The sequence below is a fragment of the Catharus ustulatus genome, chromosome 1, assembly GCF_009819885.2.
Source record: "Catharus ustulatus isolate bCatUst1 chromosome 1, bCatUst1.pri.v2, whole genome shotgun sequence".
NCBI classification, from domain to species: Eukaryota; Metazoa; Chordata; class Aves; order Passeriformes; family Turdidae; genus Catharus; species Catharus ustulatus.
Window position 1 is genome coordinate 145,674,157 of NC_046221.1, and position 18,412 is coordinate 145,692,568.

The window sequence follows — 18,412 nt, forward strand, 5'->3', positions numbered from 1 at the left end:
ACAGTGGGATGGAGGAGAGAAAGAAGAGTAACAGTGAGAAAACTTGGGGATTGAGGCAAAGACAGTGTAATAGGTACAGCACAAGCCACACATGCCGGCAAAGCAAATGAAGGAATTCATTGGCTGTTTTGGCAGGCAGGTGTTCAGCCACCTCCAGGAAAGCTGGCCTACATCAGGCCTAATGGTTACACGGAAGACAAACACCATAACCCTGAATGTGGTCCCTTCCTCCTTTGTTCCATCAGCTTTTATCACTGAGCATGCAGCCGTATGTTCTAGAATATCCCTTTTATTGGTTGGGGTCATCTACATCCCATCTGTGTCCACTCCCATCTTCTTGCCCATTCCCAGAAGTATGAGAAGCAGTGGAAGCCTGGATGATGTGTAGGCACTGATAAAATGTTCAGTATTGTTTTGGTCACAAATCTAAAACATAAGGACCATAGGATCTATCATGAAGAAAATTAAGCCTGTCCCAGCCAAATTCAGTACATTGGGTGAAAGCTGAAAAGTTGCTCTGCTGATAGATCCTTTTTTACATCAACATCCTCAAATGTCAGAAATTCCCCTATATTCAAACCCTAATTTTTCTTGAGCTATAACAATTTTATTTTTTTTAATAGAAAATAAATTTCCTGAGGAAAAAAATAAGAGCACAAGAATAATTACAAAAAGATCTCTCCCAAGTCACTGGGTACTGGCAGGGCAGGTCTTTTCTATACTTTTGTCTCAAGTTTTAGTGCTCAGTTATGGCAGTTCTTAACTCTTGGGGCTTCAGGATATTTTTTATTTTCCACCAGCTTTGTAGTCTGAATGTAGGTCTGCATCGTCTCTCCAGGCTTTCTGCTCTCTTATCACTTAAATATTAGATCAGCTTTCCTGCTTTGCCTTTTGCACCACTGAAGCTTCTCTTCCCCAAGAATGCTCAGAGCAAGCCCTCTTCTAGTAGAGGGATTGCATCTGAGAGAAAGCACAAAGTGCTGAGTTGCTCTTTCACAGAAAGATGACACACACTTCATAACAAACTACAAACAAACAAACCAGGTGCCAACTCTTAAATTATACACACATGTATAAATTTGAGCTCATTAAATCATCTTCATGGCACATTCACAAGCTTGCCTTCACGTTGAGCATTTAAACGTACAGAGACCCCTTTCCCTGGAGAACTAAGCATAAATCTCTTGAGATTTTACACTTTGTATTGCTATGCTGTAAAGTAACTTTTCTTGACAACAGAAGAGTGGAATGTACTTTTTTTCCCTCAGCTTTTTCATACATATTTACAATGGTGAAAAAAGATGCCTCTTATGAAGTATGACTGCTTTTCTAATACAATTATCAGTGTACCATAGATATATAGGACAAAAAAGGGAAGATACTCTTAGAAAGTAATTAGGATTTTTTCTACCTCATCTGACACATAGCAAATTTTACCTTCTACTGCAAGTTGCCTCAGAATTCATTCTCATATCAGTGCCTGCCCAACCTTCATTGTTATCAGCCTGTTTTAGCTATCTCTTTCTACATGTCTCTCACATACTTGAACTATTTTTAAATCCTCTTTATGTGTTATTATTTATTATTTAAGCTCAGCTGTTTTATTTAGCACTTTAAAAGTGTTTTGGAATACAGTTTGTGCACAAGACACTTTAGAAAAATCAAACTACTTACAAGATCTACATCCTAGAACTTCAACACTTCCTACCAAATACAATCTCTGTAATAAGTCTTTTTAAATCGCTGTGAGAACATATTTATCAATCCAGTTCTTCCTAGAAATCTCTTGCTGATGCCTACATCAATAGAATTAGAGATAAAACTTAGAGACTTGAAAATTAAATAGCATGCACTGTTAATTTTCATCCATCTCTCCAGACCAAACTTTGATTCAAGTTCATAATACAGCCCCATAATTCAGAATCTTTTTTTCTATACTTCATGAAAGCTTTCAATTGCACATGGACTATTCTGTCAATCCAATACAAACTACAAAGAAAAGCTCATCTATAATAGGTCTGCTATAAAATTATATTTAAAAAACTAAAAGCAAAACAAAAACCCACTAACCAAAAAAACCCCAGAGCTACAACTATGAGGGAACAGAGCCTTGTGCGATAACATGCAACTTATTGAGGAGTATAATACTTCATACTGAATCAAATAATTAGTCCTATTCATACCTAGATATGAAATGTAAGTATCCATGACATGTAAAAGTTCCAATTACTTCTCTTATTCCATATTCAAACTATAACAAAAGAGAATTATTCATACACTCAAGATGATATAACTTGGATGTTTTTCAGAGACTAGCAGAATGTAGCACAGCTATGCACGTGTCAGAAGATACACTTTTAATTCCAAGAATGGAAAAAAACCCAAAAGAACCAACAGTGAAGTTTGAGTTTGATAGGTCTACTCTTTTAGTCTGTAAAATAAAAAAAAAAAATCACGCCAACAGAATTCATGTGCACAACATGCACTTTAATCTCTGCTTTCATATGTTAATACATTCTGTGATGCTCTTCACCTTGGCAGTCCAACTTGGGTATGATCAAAATAGACATTGTGCATTAACTGACTGGTCTGATCAAATGTGGAAAACATGACATTTATTTTCAAGAGGTAAAATTCATGCTGAAATAACTAGTAGCATATACTGTGATCTTTTTCATTTAGATTTCAGAACCAGCATTCCAAGCAGAATTTCCTTGCAAACTGCTTTTCATTAAAGGGAAAATTTTATTCAAAGTATACAATAAAGAATTTTGAAAAGCTTGAAGTTAGAGTAGAAAAACTCTTGTTGAAATAAGTATGAAGATGAACAACACCACTCATGAGACTCTCTTAATAGCTGGTAAGATTCAAGGTTTCTGTCGCATTGTTTTCTACCAGATTTTAAAATTCAGGTGTTTAATTCTCATCAATTTTACATGGATAAATACTACTTGAAATCAGAAAACACAGCTCCTCTTCCTGAATTCAGTCATCCTTTGATTCATTGTGGAATTATTGTGAGCATCAGTAACAGCAGTTCTTAATCCATTTATTCAACTTTCATTGGCTTCTAACAAAGCAAGTAGATCTTACATCATGTCCATACCCTTTGCCCTTGAATGTCCCATAATTACACTCATTCAATGCTCAACAAGACTATCTTTGGTTTTTTCTCTTCCTCCTGACCATTCAATTATACTGTTTAATAACATATTTCCCCACCTTTCACCTCCCAAGTACTGCACACCTTTCATTTAATCTTTATCTCCCTTGTTTAGAGTGTTCTTTATTAGCAGCCATTACCATAAGATAATTATACTGAGTCTGCACTGATTAACATGCTTGTACATTTCTAAGTTGCTTGTGTATTTCCTTTCAATTAAAGTTTTTTCATACTTTAAGAGAAAACCAAGGAAGTGGAAGATCATTTGTTCATATGTTGCATTTTTCTTCAATATCTTTTCTTATAATACGATCTCTTTTAATTTCTTTCACTTGGACCCATCTTTAAACATAGTCAATCCTATCTTAAAGTATTCCTTAATCATGTCATCCATGTTCACATCCACTTATTTTGTGCAACATACTTATTTGCAAAATTATTCTTGTCTCTCTAAATGGTAGTTCTCTTCCATTTGGAATACATTTACTTTACTCATTTGTTGCTTTACAGTGCATGTTTCTGTAACACCTTTTTCTGTTTGTGGTCTTTGATCACCTGACTCTATTTGGCAGCGAAGAGTAGTTATCTTTTTACGCTGACCATAAATCAGTACAGACTGTTCTGCTGGATCGTCTCTGTTCATTTGTATTATCATCACCTTAGTTTTCATGGCTCCTCTATGATCATCCTTTTAGAAGCACTTCAAAGAACCTACTGGAGCTCAACAGAGATAGAGTTCATAGTGATGTGAACCTATCCCTATGCTATCAATCTTGTTATCATTTTTCTGTTATCAATCTTATCCAGTTTTGGAAAATATTAGAATGTTAGAAATAAATATTGAGTATATATTTATTTCTATCTTTAATTGTCCTGACATGTCTCACCCTCAGATCTTTAAGCCCACTTATAAAACTGAAAACAGGCTGCTCTCATCAGATGTAATGACTACATTTTACTTTGAAGTGTGTTTGAAATTTACCTTTTTAATCACTTCTCATCATGTCTTAATTCTCTTTAACTTACACTTTTCCATTCCCACTATACCGCTTTTCTGTGTAAAATGAGCTTTCTTTCACTAACTTTACTGTCCAATAAAACAAAGTTTTAAATTTTTCCATGCGAGTACAAATATGAAAGGTAATCATCTCCTTCAATGTAATGGACTAAGTTCCTTCTTACTCTCCAATACTTGTCATCCTACCCCAAGTGTCCAGCAGCTTGCAAGCTTCTTTCTTATTCTACTGTGTTTTCATATGAAAAAACAGTTGACTGTCCCGGTTTGAGACATGCTAGGACACTGTTACACTAAGGACACTCACTGGTGCCCCTTTCCTACCAGGACATTATAGCCCACTCTCTCTTCAGCAGCTGGCATGGGAGGTGTACATGTAAGCAGCAGCCCTGCACCACAGCACACCAGGACAGAAGGACACTGCAACTGGGTAGCAGTTCACAGTGGAGCAGGAATCCATGCCATCCACGAATCCATGCCATCCACAAGGCCTTACAGATTCCGCTATTTCAGAAAACACTATCCTATAGATCTCTATCTGTTTAATTCGATATTCTGTACTTCAAATAATTCTCACTTCTATCTCAGCTCCAATAGCAGTTTTTATAATGAATTTTCTACCAGCTGATAAAGTCTACATTTACTATTTTGCCTGACCACCTTGGAATCAAAAAATAGACTGGGTTGGAAGGGACCTTAAAAATGCTATATTTCCAAACCCTTGCCATGGGCAGGGACAACTTCCTTTAGACCAGCTTTCCCAACCTGGCCTAACTCTACAGTGATGGAAAATCCATGAGTTGGGGGGACCCTGTTGCAATATCTTGCCACCCTCAGAGTAAAGAATTTCTTCCTAAAATCTAATCCTTCATCAGTTTAAAGCCATTTCCCTTTGTCCTATTACTAGATATGTGTCATAAGTAATACATCATGACAGACACAGTTGGTATCCCCACCGGTCCTTTAGGTGCAAAGTCTACATACCTTCTTCTCTTAATGAACTTCTTTCAAGCAACTCATACTCCTTCTCTTACAGACCTCTCAAACATGTAACCAACTCCTTTTCTTACAGGCAGCTCCACCCAGTACTGACTCCTTGTGTTACAGGCAGTCCCACACACCTCTAACTCCTTTCACTCTGCATGACTGGCTAACGCCAAACTGTCCCTCTCCAAGTTACCTATCCCTGACTGACCCTTACTCAAATCTTCTCTGTCCTTTGCACAACCACATGTCCCTTACCTCCTCACAGCACAGCCAGCAGACACCTTCTCTTACTCCAGCAGATTCCAGGCTCATACTCTAACTGCAAAGCACCTGCAACTAGCAACCAGCTAACCCACTCTTTCATATCCTCCAAACTGCTTGGGCAGACTCAGGTGTTTCCACTCCTTGGTAATCAGTACAGCTGCGAGTCATTGGGGGAGATTCCTTCCTGCACTATGCTTTCAGCCTAGCTCTCCACACACATCCTACTAAAAAATTCCTGCTCCAGCTTTCTTGTAGACTTCCTTTAAGTACTGGAAGATTTCTGTAAGATGTCCCTGGAACCTAAGCTACTCCAAATCTCACAGATACAACTTTTTCTGTCTTAGTAATATCTATCTTTTTGGGGATTTTTTTAGTTTCTGTTTTTGTAAATAATTCTTGGGGGTTTTGATGTGTAATGCAAATTTCCTTGATTTAGGACTCTTCTTTAGCCCAAAGAAATCTCAGACCTGCTTAGTAAAGCCTTATTAAAAAAAACAAACAAAAAACCCCAAAAAAGTTGTCTTTGTGAAGTGCACAAAGAACATTGAAGAACCTCTCTGAAAATCAACTCTTAGGAGTTCCAAGTCACAAGGGAATTCTTAAGTAAATTACCATTTTATTTCAATTTGCTATTGAAAGCATTTGCTTTCTCGAACAATATATTCTGATGCTTATTCTCTGCACAACTTACTGGAAATTGGGATATTATGAAGTTTAGACACCATTAAGTTTTTGAAAGAAGTTTAAGTGATTTTCACATCTTTTTAAGGCTATGAGAAAAGATGGTTATACTTTTTGGTAAATAACTGAGTAAGACAGATTGTCTTGCCCTTGCATAAGCTCTAACAAGGTACCAAAATGACTTTTCCAATATTTCGGTAGGGTTGTCTGGAAACTCTATAACATAATCAATAGAAATGGTACAGAATACCAGTCAAAAATAAACAGTCATTGTATATTATCACCACATTTGAAACATTTCCTGCTTTTCCTCCAGAGACTAATTTCTTATCTCTGTTACAGACACATTTTCTGAAAGAGGTTTAGAAATATTTTTCAGTCTTGTCTTCCACTTGTCCTAGTTGTGAAAACTACTAGAAGGACAAATGTTTATGTTCTTTCCTGTCTCCCTTGAGTGTGTTGCTTCTTTGAAAAAACATAAGGTCTAAAAAACAATGAAAACAATGAAAAAAACCAAGAACTACTCATATTCATATGGAATACATTCGGAGCATCAGGAGTCTTAAACTGGAAAGGCAACAAAATAAGAAACTGGATCTTATGTAACAAATGTACCCATATAATTTTTATTGCATGTATTGAAGTAAATATTTATTGCCATTGTTTGTATTTCTTGTTCTACAACAGAAAACTGTTTGTCATTTTGTATAACTCAAAACAAAGAGGGTTTAACTTCAATAGTGTTGTCAATCTTTGAGGAATTTTTTAAAAAGATGAAACATAAATCTAGAAACCTCTAAGTCACTTCACAGGAAAATAGAGGGGGTTTAACTCACCTTTAGGCATGTAATTACTTTGGTTTATACACAACTGTCTGACACAGAATTGTCTCCTGCTTCTATTTTAAAAGCATTACTAGCACCACCACAGATGAAAGTCTGATTTCAACAGAGTCAGTTGAAATACGCCCAGGATTTTTCCCCAGTATGTAATTAACTTTCCTTCTAAGGATATTTCAATACTTCTCTGCTATTCCTCACATAATATCTCAATGCCTTGTAGACAAGGGATCATGTGTTCCAAAACAACTGCCTCCTTGCTCATGCAGCCAGATAAGGGTAATCTCTCAGATGTGACAAGCATCTGGGCAATAGAACTAGACATAAAAACAAGAGAGGACATTTGGAATCTCATCACAGAACAAATTAAAAATACTCTATGGGATTGAAATCCGGCCATATTTAATACCCCTCATACATGTGAGCACTACAGAATTGCAGGGCAATCACATTTTTTTATGCTTGAGGAGGGTTTAGATTGATATTAAAGAGTTTTGAAGGGTTTCCTTCTTTAATTTTGATTTCAAATAATCAAATTTCTTGTCTCAATGGCATACTTCTCACTCCTGTGAGAATAAACCTTTTGAGCCATGACTTCCTCATTTTACGAGAATTAATTGTGAAAAGTGTCTTCATTAGTATTCTGAGCTTGCACTCTTTCTTCATCTACCTGCTCTTCCTGCAATTCTTCCACTTCAAAAGTGGAAAGTAACATCATACAATCAGAAATTGTTTCAGGAATCTTTCCAGCAGCCCTAAAGAGAACACCATGTCAAAGGCATGTCTAAAAACAAATTAATGCAAGTTTTGTGTTTGATAACATAGGAAATTTATTGTGTGGAGAAGACAGGAACAGAAATTCCATTGCAAAGATAAGTTGTTGAAAGAACTATATTTATTTTACATTTCCTTTTCTCTGCAAAGGTAACCACATATATAAAGATTTTTATTGTTCTTTATTTGCTGGGTTTTTTTTTTTAAATTCAAATGTGTGGTCTGAGAAACTGATGATTTCATAATTAAATTGTGATATTTGTAAAGTTAGCTTAGAACCATCTCCCAGCAAGTCCAAATGACAGGGAAGACCACTCAGAATACTATGTACTGGCAACAGCATTTTGAATTATTATGTTCTTTTAGAAATAAAATATTGCAGAGATTTCCTAACTTACATTTAAATAAAATATCTCAGAGTAAAATTTTCATTTTATTAAAACATGCTGACAAGTAGCCAGTTCTTTTCATGAGAACTTCAAGAAGACAATTGTAAGATACAAGCACTGCAGTATCAGGTCAAACAATGGCTTCTAAAACAGATTATAATTTACTTTGCTTTAAAGCACAGGTCTTTGGGTTTCTAGGATATAAGTAGATAACAGGGCTTGAAGAAATTTTATTTGCAAAAATATAAAGAGTAAGTTGAGTTTTTCCATATCAGAATAATTGATTAACAATACAGTAAAATTGGTAAATAAGAAAATTCTTAAAGGAAACAGTCACTTAATAAGGTGTTTGAGGAGTCTTTGCTCTTGGCAGTAGTGGTATACAAGGAAATACCCTCAACAAGATAATGTTTGAAACAAAAATAACTTCTGAGGAAATTAAGATAGATGTAGTACTACACTCTTAGAGTTCAAATATCCCATAATATTATTAGATTTCAAATTAATTATAATGTGGCAGGGAAACAGACAATATAATGCTGAGCTGAATTCACTAAATTTGAAGCCCATTGGCATACACAGTAAAACTCTGTCATTATATACTTGGTTCATTAAAATCTCAGATCTAGTGTATGGACCACTGTAAAGGGAAGGGAAGGGAAGTTCTGGGAAGTTCAGGGAAGTTCAGGGAAGTTCAGGGAAGGGAAGGGAAGTTCAGGGAAGTTCAGGGAAGGGAAGTTCAGGGAAGTTCAGGGAAGTTCAGGGAAGTTCAGGGAAGGGAAAGGAAGGGAAGGGAAGGGAAGGGAAGGGAAGGGAAGGGAAGGGAAGGGAAGGGAAGGGAAGGGAAGGGAAGGGAAGGGAAGGGAAGGGAAGGGAAGGGAAGGGAAGGGAAGGGAAGGGAAGGGAAGGGAAGGGAAGGGAAGGGAAGGGAAGGGAAGGGAAGGGAAGGGAAGGGAAGGGAAGGGAAGGGAAGGGAAGGGAAGGGAAGGGAAGGGAAGGGAAGGGAAGGGAAGGGAAGGGAAGGGAAGGGAAGGGAAGGGAAGGGAAGAGGGAGAGGGAGAGGGAGAGGAGAGGAGAGGAGAGGAGAGGAGAGGAGAGGAGAGGAGAGGAGAGGAGAGGAGAGGAGAGGAGAGGAGAGGAGAGGAGAGGAGAGGAGAGGAGAGGAGAGGAGAGGAGAGGAGAGGAGAGGAGAGGAGAGGAAATACACTATATTTCCTCTGGTATTGGACATCTTGCAGCAGTTTCAGGTAGGTGACAGAAGATATTATTGTAAATATAAGTAATCTACTAAAATTCATATATAGCTTTAGAGAAATAAAGAAATAGTACCCATAAACCTTCTGAAACATCATAGATTTAATCAAAGAGTGGGGAGAAGGAGTAAAAAAGTAAGACTAAGGATAAAATTTTTATCAAGCATTCAGATAGGAAAGAAGCACTATGAAATAAATTCAGTGTTGGTTTGAAGTGACTTCAGCAAGACTAGGAGAGATTTTGATGACTCAATGCTTGGAAAATCAGGACGAAATGAAGGCTTTGTTTACAGTTTCTGCCAATATTAATTAAACAGTATTTACTGAGCACCACTACAGACAGTCTCCATATATTCTATTTCCTTCTTCCAAAAAGTAAAAAACAGACTTCTATGGCAGCTCAGATGACTTCAGACATAAACAGCCTAGAAGTTCTCCTCATTCACTCACAGGGTTGATCTTAAAAAAAATTTAATTTTAAAAAATTAAAATAAAAACATTCCTACTTTAGATCATATGGAAATTCAGACCTTTGAGACCCTTCTATAAACTTGAGAAATAATTACTTAACTAATGTTTCATGCTTCTGAAACTCTACCTTCTCCAGTAAAACATCAGCTTTCACAGAGAGACATAGAGAACTTGATGTCAATAGCTACTCTCTTATTACTGTACCTACTGTATGCTACTCTACCATTATTGTAGGATTTGGATTGTTGTATCAAATGCACTCCATGTACTCTACAATAACCTAAACTATCTGAAGATAGCAGAATTAAAGTTTTGTTGAGGATTAAAGAAAGCAGCATCAGGAAAATCCAGCTATAGTGTTTGATATACTCCAGACTCCAGGGGGTTTTCTGCTTTTCATTTTCTAGATCACATAATAATGAAGAAAAAAAAAAAAAACAAAAAAAAAACCAACCAAACAAACAAAAACCCAAAAAAAATCCAACACACTTCAGAGACACAGACTACATAAGGGTCAACTGAATGCAGGGAGTTCTCCTGAACTTCCCATGAAGAATTTGCCATTATGGGAAAATTTCTGTCAGTTTTTAAAAGTGAAAGGAGCACAATTTAAACATCTTGGAAAAATTTAAACACCTTTTATATACAGAAATTAATTCTGTCTTTTACACTTAAAATTTCTACAAAAGGTAACTTTTTATTGAAGCAGCCTTTAAATATATTAAAATTAATTCTTCTCATCTAAAAATCTACAGACTGCTATGATTTTCTTCAATGGCTTCAGGTGTCTGAATCCAAAAGTAATTTTTCAGATATTGTCAGTTCTGCTCAATTTTTGACTTTGACTTTATTCACATTGTACATTTCTGAATTTGCAGAAGGTCAAAGGATAAATATCTTTACCATGTACTTTTATGTGTCATAAATATGTTTTGTTTTTTTTTATCATAAGCCAGAATCTAAATTTCAGTAGTCTGTTGAGGCAGTTTAGGCTAAGGAAATATCAAAAGATAAAGACCGTTGTTACTTACTGCAATATCTGAGCTTGTAAGATTTTTTTTTAATGGTACCTAATTTATTGATATAATGAAAACAATAAATTTAGCATTATTGATACAGTTTATATAATCTATATTATGTAATTACCTATGTTATCTAATTATCTATAATATATTATTTATATGTATATATAAATTCCAGTTATTTCCATTTAGAAAGCAAATGTCATCACTGGAGAGTTTGACTTTAAAATATGAAGTATTTAACAAATAAAACAATTTTCTAAAAAGTAAATCAGAGATTTATTTCTCCATACCATGGAAAGCACTTCAAAATCATGAAAAAATTTCTAGAAAAGGTATTAAAACTGTTCAACAAAAGGTGTACAAATGTGTTCAACTCTGTGGCACTGGTAGCTTCTTGATTTATTTACACTATTTAGTAGAGATAAGAATGCAAAAATGTTATAGACCCGAGCAAAATAATCAAGGGTTGTTTCAGATTTTGTTTTGGTCCCAATAGTCACAGGACTCTTTTGAAGCTGTTACTATTCCTCTCTATATTTATTCTGGTCCTTTCTAGAGAAAACCTGCTTCGCTGTGAAAGCAGATAGGTGAACTTCATACCCCGAGTTGCTAAGGAGGAAATCTGCATGTTATAGCAAAATGTAAGGAGCTGATGTGAACCGATGAGATGAGCTGTACAGCTGATGAGAAGTATCCCTGGCCAGCTGCTCTTACTATGACTCTGAGGTACAGAGACAATATGAACTAATTCATCCACCCTAGCTGATGTTTCCAGTCTACCATGTGAGATAAACCTCTGTATGGTCATCACCATCAAGAATTATCTCTCTACCTGTTTTAAATAAAACTTTAAGCTACACTGTGACCATTTGCAGAAAGGGGAAAGAGGGATAAATATTTAATGGCATCATTGGTGTCTTCCTTTCCCTGTTCCATTGAAAATAGCAAACAGAGAAAGAAACTAAAACCCAACCGCACCAACTAAACTCATTTGGTCTCCAGAGCTGACCAATTACCCTTTTCCATACTCCAGCCAACAACATCTTCTGGCCAAAAATACTGGATCACCTGAAGTGGGGATGCAGAACAAAGAGAAAAAAAATTATGTGAAAAGTCATAAGAAAATGTTTAAGAATGGATTAAAAAAAACCTCAAAAGAATACGGTGAAACAGTGCAGCACTGAAGTAACAGAAACAAGAAGAAAAAATATTTAGGTAAGTTGTTCTGACTTGGATAGCATACTTGGATTGTAAAACTGTTTTAGGACAGTTATACCATTTTACTTTAAAAAAGTATTCTTGTAAATATCGAGATATTGCTAGCAAAATGTCTTCATATTCATTTGTGTGGGTAAAAGGAATCTGGCATGTTACTTACTTTCTGCCATATCTGCTGATTGGAATTTGGACGTACTTTACTAATGTACTATGTATTGCATATTCACTAATGCCTCTTACATACTATTATAACATAACTACTCCCAGCAATTTATGCATGGGAAAAATGCAGATGTCTAGACTGAGTCTTTCTTCCTGGGTTTCAGCTTGTATCAGCACAAAAAAAAAAAAAAAAAAAAAAAAAAAAAAAAGAAAGAAAAAAAAGAAAAAAAAAAGAAAGAAAGTACTGATTATTTCTTGAGACTTAATTTGTTACATAATAGTCTCGGACATCCAGTTCCTCCCACGGAATCATTAATACTCAGCAGGGTCCAGTGTTATTTCTGATCAAGTAAGCAAAACACGTAATTTTCTATTAAATTGGGTGACTTTATATCTGTAATTGATGTGTTCCCAGGTTTTAGCTTATTTCACCTTTTGGCAACTGTTACTCCAAGTGTCTCATCCATTCTGCAGTACTGATGTCTGCTTTCAGTAGCTAATATTTCTGAAATTAATCAGTACCCTACATTTTTAAAAAATTGCTGGTAATATTGCCAGTGGCTTATCATGAATAATCATCCCCTCTGACATGACAAACTAGCTCTAACAGGAAAGCTATTACTTTGAAACAAATTGTACTGCATTGAAATATCCCCAGTAGTAAAGAATCTCAATGGAGTATTAAAGCTTGTTCAATTGGAAACAAGGAGGAGAGAAACCTTTGTGTCGTTCTCAGGTCATATTCTTTTTATTAAATATCAGATGATAGCAGTGTCTTACCTAACAAAAATTTCAGGAGGAAGACACTTTTTTTTACTTTGATTTATATTTTGGCATTAAAAAAAATAAGCATTGGATCTTCTTGGTATAGATATTTGGACCTCACCTCTTTTTTATGCTGTTTTCTTTCCCTAACACAAAAATATGTTATTGTTAGTTATTGATTCTCTACTTCTTTGCAGCAAAAGCAAATGTCTGCTTATAAGAGAGCAAATCTGAATACAGAGACAGCCTTTCTCATGGGAAGGATTTTTTTAATATTTGATTTCTGTATATATGCATGCGTGTGAAGACAGACAAACAGACAGACAGGAAACACATATAATGATACTTCCCTAGGGAATTAAATATTCTTTTTAATAGCCCACAATGATCCTTGTGATGAGGAAATGCTCAGTCTCACCCTGTGTATGGTGTGGGAGTGGAATTTCGATTGAGTTTTGGTAAAAAATAATACCAGAAAAGTGGGGCATGGTAAAAAACTCTCCAACATTGAAAAAGCTTTGATTGTATCAAAGTACCTGTGTGAGAGGAGAGTGACCACCTGGTGTGGCACTCTCTTCTGTGATAGTTGCTGCAGTTGGAAGCAGAATTGATTGGAATGTCTGAGTAAAACTATTTATCTCTTTTTTTTTTCCTTCCATATGATAAAAAAATGATAAATCAAATCCTCTTTGAATCTATATCCAAATGCATTTTTATTAGGGTTTCTTAGTGCCAGCATGAACTTCTGGTCTAGCTAAGAGTGACATCCCATGTAATAGCTATCTGTTCACAGTAATTACTGGGGTATACTAAACTCAATTTCAAGTCCTCGATCTCTGTGTTCTCCCAATTTATGTGTCCCACAGAGTATTTGACACAGGTTAATTGCAAGTCAGATTCATACTCATATCTTCCAGAGTGTCTTAGTTTTCATTAAATTTGTTTCTTAGGATCAAATCCAAATTTGCAAATTGTGTTTCTGTAAAAGCAGATTTATTTTTCAGCCTTAATTGCACGTCCAGTAACTTTTCTACCGGTGTATCCAGAGTCCTCTATCTGCTGAATGCAGTCCAGGGGCTTAAGTCATCTTTATGTTCCACTACTGACATTTATTCTTCTCTCATCTGCTTACAAATGAGATATAAAGAGCACGATTTGATTAAATGTGGGTGTTTACAATGTCCTAACAGCAAGGCTCCTGTTATTATCAGTCAAGTCCTGGACAATAGATTCAGTGATGCTTAGTCCTGTCTATCAGACTGCAATCAAATAAAGTGATTCCATCCTGTTGGCTATAAGAGAAATTTAAATATCTAGGTCAACTTAGACACTTGTTCCACAGGTGCCTAAGATCAAGGGGAAGAATTTTGCCAAAGATACATCTACAGCTTAGTCCTTTCCAATTATTATTTCCTTTTTTATTCTCAAGCAAGACCAGGACAGGAGCAAATTAATGGAAAAGTGGACAACTGTTTATAAACCTCAGTATTTACTTGTAATTTTACTTGTAAGCTTCACAGTGTTTTCTTTTCCTCTGCCTTTTCTGAAAGAGATGAGGGCCAGGCACCTGAGCAGTGCATACTCAATGTCTGGTCTTCATTTCCTACCTGCACATTACAACACAGAGCTGCCATCGTTGATGCCATCACTGTAGTGTGTGCAGAAGAATGCAATGTGACCAGCACAGCAAGGTGAAGTCTGTCCGCATGTTCCAACAGTAATGACTGAAGCCATCACATCATCTCAGAAATGGCAGGACCATCAAGCTGTTTGTTTCAACTCTATGTAACAGTTTCTCCCCCAGATCCAAGAAGTGCAGAAGGTAAGTAGGCTGCTTGAATACTCTCTGCATCTGTCTCAAATCCTAAATCACATTTTTCTGTGTGCAAGGTGGAGTTGATGGAGACACGGCAGTGAAGGAAACAGTGCGTAATAGCATTACAGCTTAACCAGCTCTTCAAGAGAAACTGAAAATTGTATTAGCTCTTCAGCTGTTGCAAATGAATGCTCCACACCAGTTTTCGAGAGTTTCCCAGCTCACATTACATCAGTGACCAACTGCAACAGCTTTTTGGGAACAATCTGAAGCATTTGAACAAATGCTAGAGAGAAATAAAGTACTCACTGAAAAACGTCCTAGCAGTAACCCTCTGACTCCTTCCTTCCTACACAGGCTTTTGTTACAAAACTTCTGTGTTGGTGCAGAATATGATGCAATAATAAATTTTAATTAGTCCTTAGTGTACCAGTGGAAAATTTTTTAGGAGTAGGAGGTGGTATATTCTTTTCTCTCTTATTTACTATCTCTATAATTAGGACCATGTGATTATGCTATCAGTGCAATAAAGTGAAAATGAAATCCACATCCAGTATGAATAATTTACCCAGTCTGCATGGAAATTACAGAATTTTCAAACAAAATATAATTATATTTTTATGTTTCTCTTAATTACTTTGTTGTAATTTGAGGGATGTGACTAGGGTATTAACACACTGTAACAAGCTGAAGTCAGTGCACAGTGAACCCAACAACTTCTAAGAAACAGCACTTACCTCTTAGGTGTAAAGGATATATTGACTTTATTGAATTATGGTGGCAAACTGCATATGATTGATGCTGCAGGGATGGGAATACAACTGCTGCTCAGTGCATTCAAAAAGCCAGATTGCTAGGCTATAAAAAAAATTGTGTCCTACTAAGAGAGTGTGATCATTAATACTGGGAAGGCTTTTTGAATATGTAATATGAACTTCTATATGAAGGTTAAACACTGATTGAGTTGATTAATAGAGTAACTCTTACAACTCACCAGAAAGCTGAAAGGGTCTCCATTTACAGAATAGATATCTCCACGCACAGATTCTGCAACTTTTTTAAAAATGTAGAAGTTCATTACAGCTCTCTGAAAATTGATCATATGTGCAGTAAGAAACTTCAGAGAGGACTTCTCAATACTTCAAAGGCAAAAAAAATCACCACTCCAAGTTGTTACCTTTGAAAACAATAATGCTAGAATGTATTGCATCTGTCTTTGTCTGATAAATGTTATAAGCACAAAAAGAGGGAACAAAATCAATTTTAATTGTGATTTAATTTTTTTAAGTGCCACTGGACAACATATTAGCCACCGAATGAAACTAACACATTAGCTTTAATTTGAAATAGAAGATTAGATACCAAAAATGTGTTTACCAAATACTCAGAAATTCTGGGAATAAGGCTGTTCCTGGTAAGAATATTTATTTGCATGAAAAAGTCGATATATTCTTATGTTTCATTTAGTAAGTGTGGGACATGTTGTCTAGATCCTTTTTATACTTTGTGATTCTGTTCACAAAACAACCTCACAAAAATTCTTCACCTGCTTCAAAATCCTCAATTGTCCAGTGGGAATTTTAAAACAGTGAACTCCAACCCTATCCATGTAAGAAAACATACAGTTTAACAACACTGAGGTATATTTCAAAATTATATTCAGCATGGAGAAAATCTGAAGATTTAACTTTTTGTCTTTCTTTGTACTTTATCAACACCACAGGAAAAAAATCTGTATTTATTCTTATTAGCAAGGCTTTGTCAAAAACAATATATCAATAATTATGGATAACACCTCACTAGGTGGTCCTGTGCAAACTCTCAACATGAAACATTCTAGTCTGCTTTGCCTCTAGATTTGATTAATATTTTCCTTGTGTAAATCTGAAATCCTAAATGTTCATAGGGTTGATGACCCCACACGGACTAATAAACATCAAGAATAATTGAAATAATATATTTAAAATTGTTCATGCCTCTATGAAATTCTGAATTGATTTTTTTTTCACGTGAGCAGGAAAAAATCAAAACAACTTGTTTCTCACAATTCACAAACAATTAAAGATTCTGGGTTTATAAAGAGACAAGATATGGATTTTATTTTAATTTTAAATCCATAAATATTGACAGGTCTAATATTATACTAAACCCATGCTTTGGAAAAAATACCAGGTAATTCTAGCCTGCTTAACTGATTTCCTTCTAAGTGTTAAGCCCTGTACTAAATACATCTTAATTTTTGAAATAACACAGCACCCAATTTTTGTCATCCATGAAATGCATTTCTTTAATGACCATTTAAGTACAAATATTCTCTTCCAGTTACCTTAATATACTATGAACAAGACCAGAAAAAAAAAAATTATATTACTTACAGACTGTTTATATAAATCCTTTTGTTTTATAATTAATTTAATTTAGGACACCAAATACTAAAATTCCCTTACAGGGAAAAATTGTAAAGATTGCTATATTTGTATCAGTGTATGATGGACAATATTTTAGCATCTTGGTAACACTATGTTTTTATATTTACTACTTTATTTTGTTTCACATATTAATTGCAATGAACTACTCAATCCTTTTTCAGTATTTTCTTCTAGCTTCTGCATGAATTCTTTACTTAAACAAGTCTTCATTGCAATAAATTGTATGCTGCATTTTTGGAGAAATTGTTTAAATAATATTTCTCTAATCTTCATATTACTGTTAAAATTAAGGAAAAAAAGTAGACATAAGTAGTGCTAGGAATGAGATAAAAACCATTAATGATTATCGACAGCAATACTTTTAAAATATATAATGAGAGAAAACATCCCTTTATCTGCTTTTCAAACTTCATTTTATGGGAGTTTATTGCCTACTTAAGCTAGTAACCTTTCTTTGGCTCACATTACCTGCTACAGGGGAAGATGAGATAATGTTGAGAAACATACTGGAATATTCCATCTGGCTGAGTTAAAAGATTTCCGAAATGCCTAAGGAATAAGGCAGAAGCATTAGCTACAGTTACCCTTCTCGTCAGTCCGTGGATGTCGAAAAAAAATTGTCTGAACAACAGGTAAATATAATCATATCCCTGAGAGTTTTACACTTCAATGACTGACCCAGAATCAGGAAGATTATTACAGCTAATGAGCTCAAGAGAGATGAAAGAACTCTAAAAGATTTACACTGAGCTGTTACTGAGTTCACAAATTATGACATTCCTGGTCACTTTTCTCTTTAATTTTCTCTAACTTAATGTTCCTTGTGATTCTATATGGCAAAACATTTATATAAAAAGTTAAGACATAGGAGTTCATAGATCATTATCATTAATTCATAAGGATCAGACCTAACTGATAACAGTATGGCATAGCAACATTGAACTAAGATAACTATTGCAGCCTTGCCTTAGGAAAAAAAATAAAAATCAGAGAAGAAAATATACTACAGCTATACACAATGATATCTATAAAGTTTGCTGCCCTTCAAACAGCTGTAATTGACTCATTAGAAAAAGTTCTCCAAGAGAAAGGAAAGAAGATAATTCCTACCTGCAAAATCACAAAGCACTTCCAAACCAAACCAGATGTGCTTTTCTTTTC

At 35.3% G+C, this 18,412-nt stretch overlaps 1 protein-coding gene across 4 annotated transcripts in view; it reads right to left on the reverse strand.

Moving 5' to 3' along the window:
* LOC116996220 (CUB and sushi domain-containing protein 3) overlaps window positions 1-18,412 on the reverse strand; it is a 617,877-nt gene that overhangs the window by 537,309 nt on the left and 62,156 nt on the right. The window lies entirely within an intron of this gene.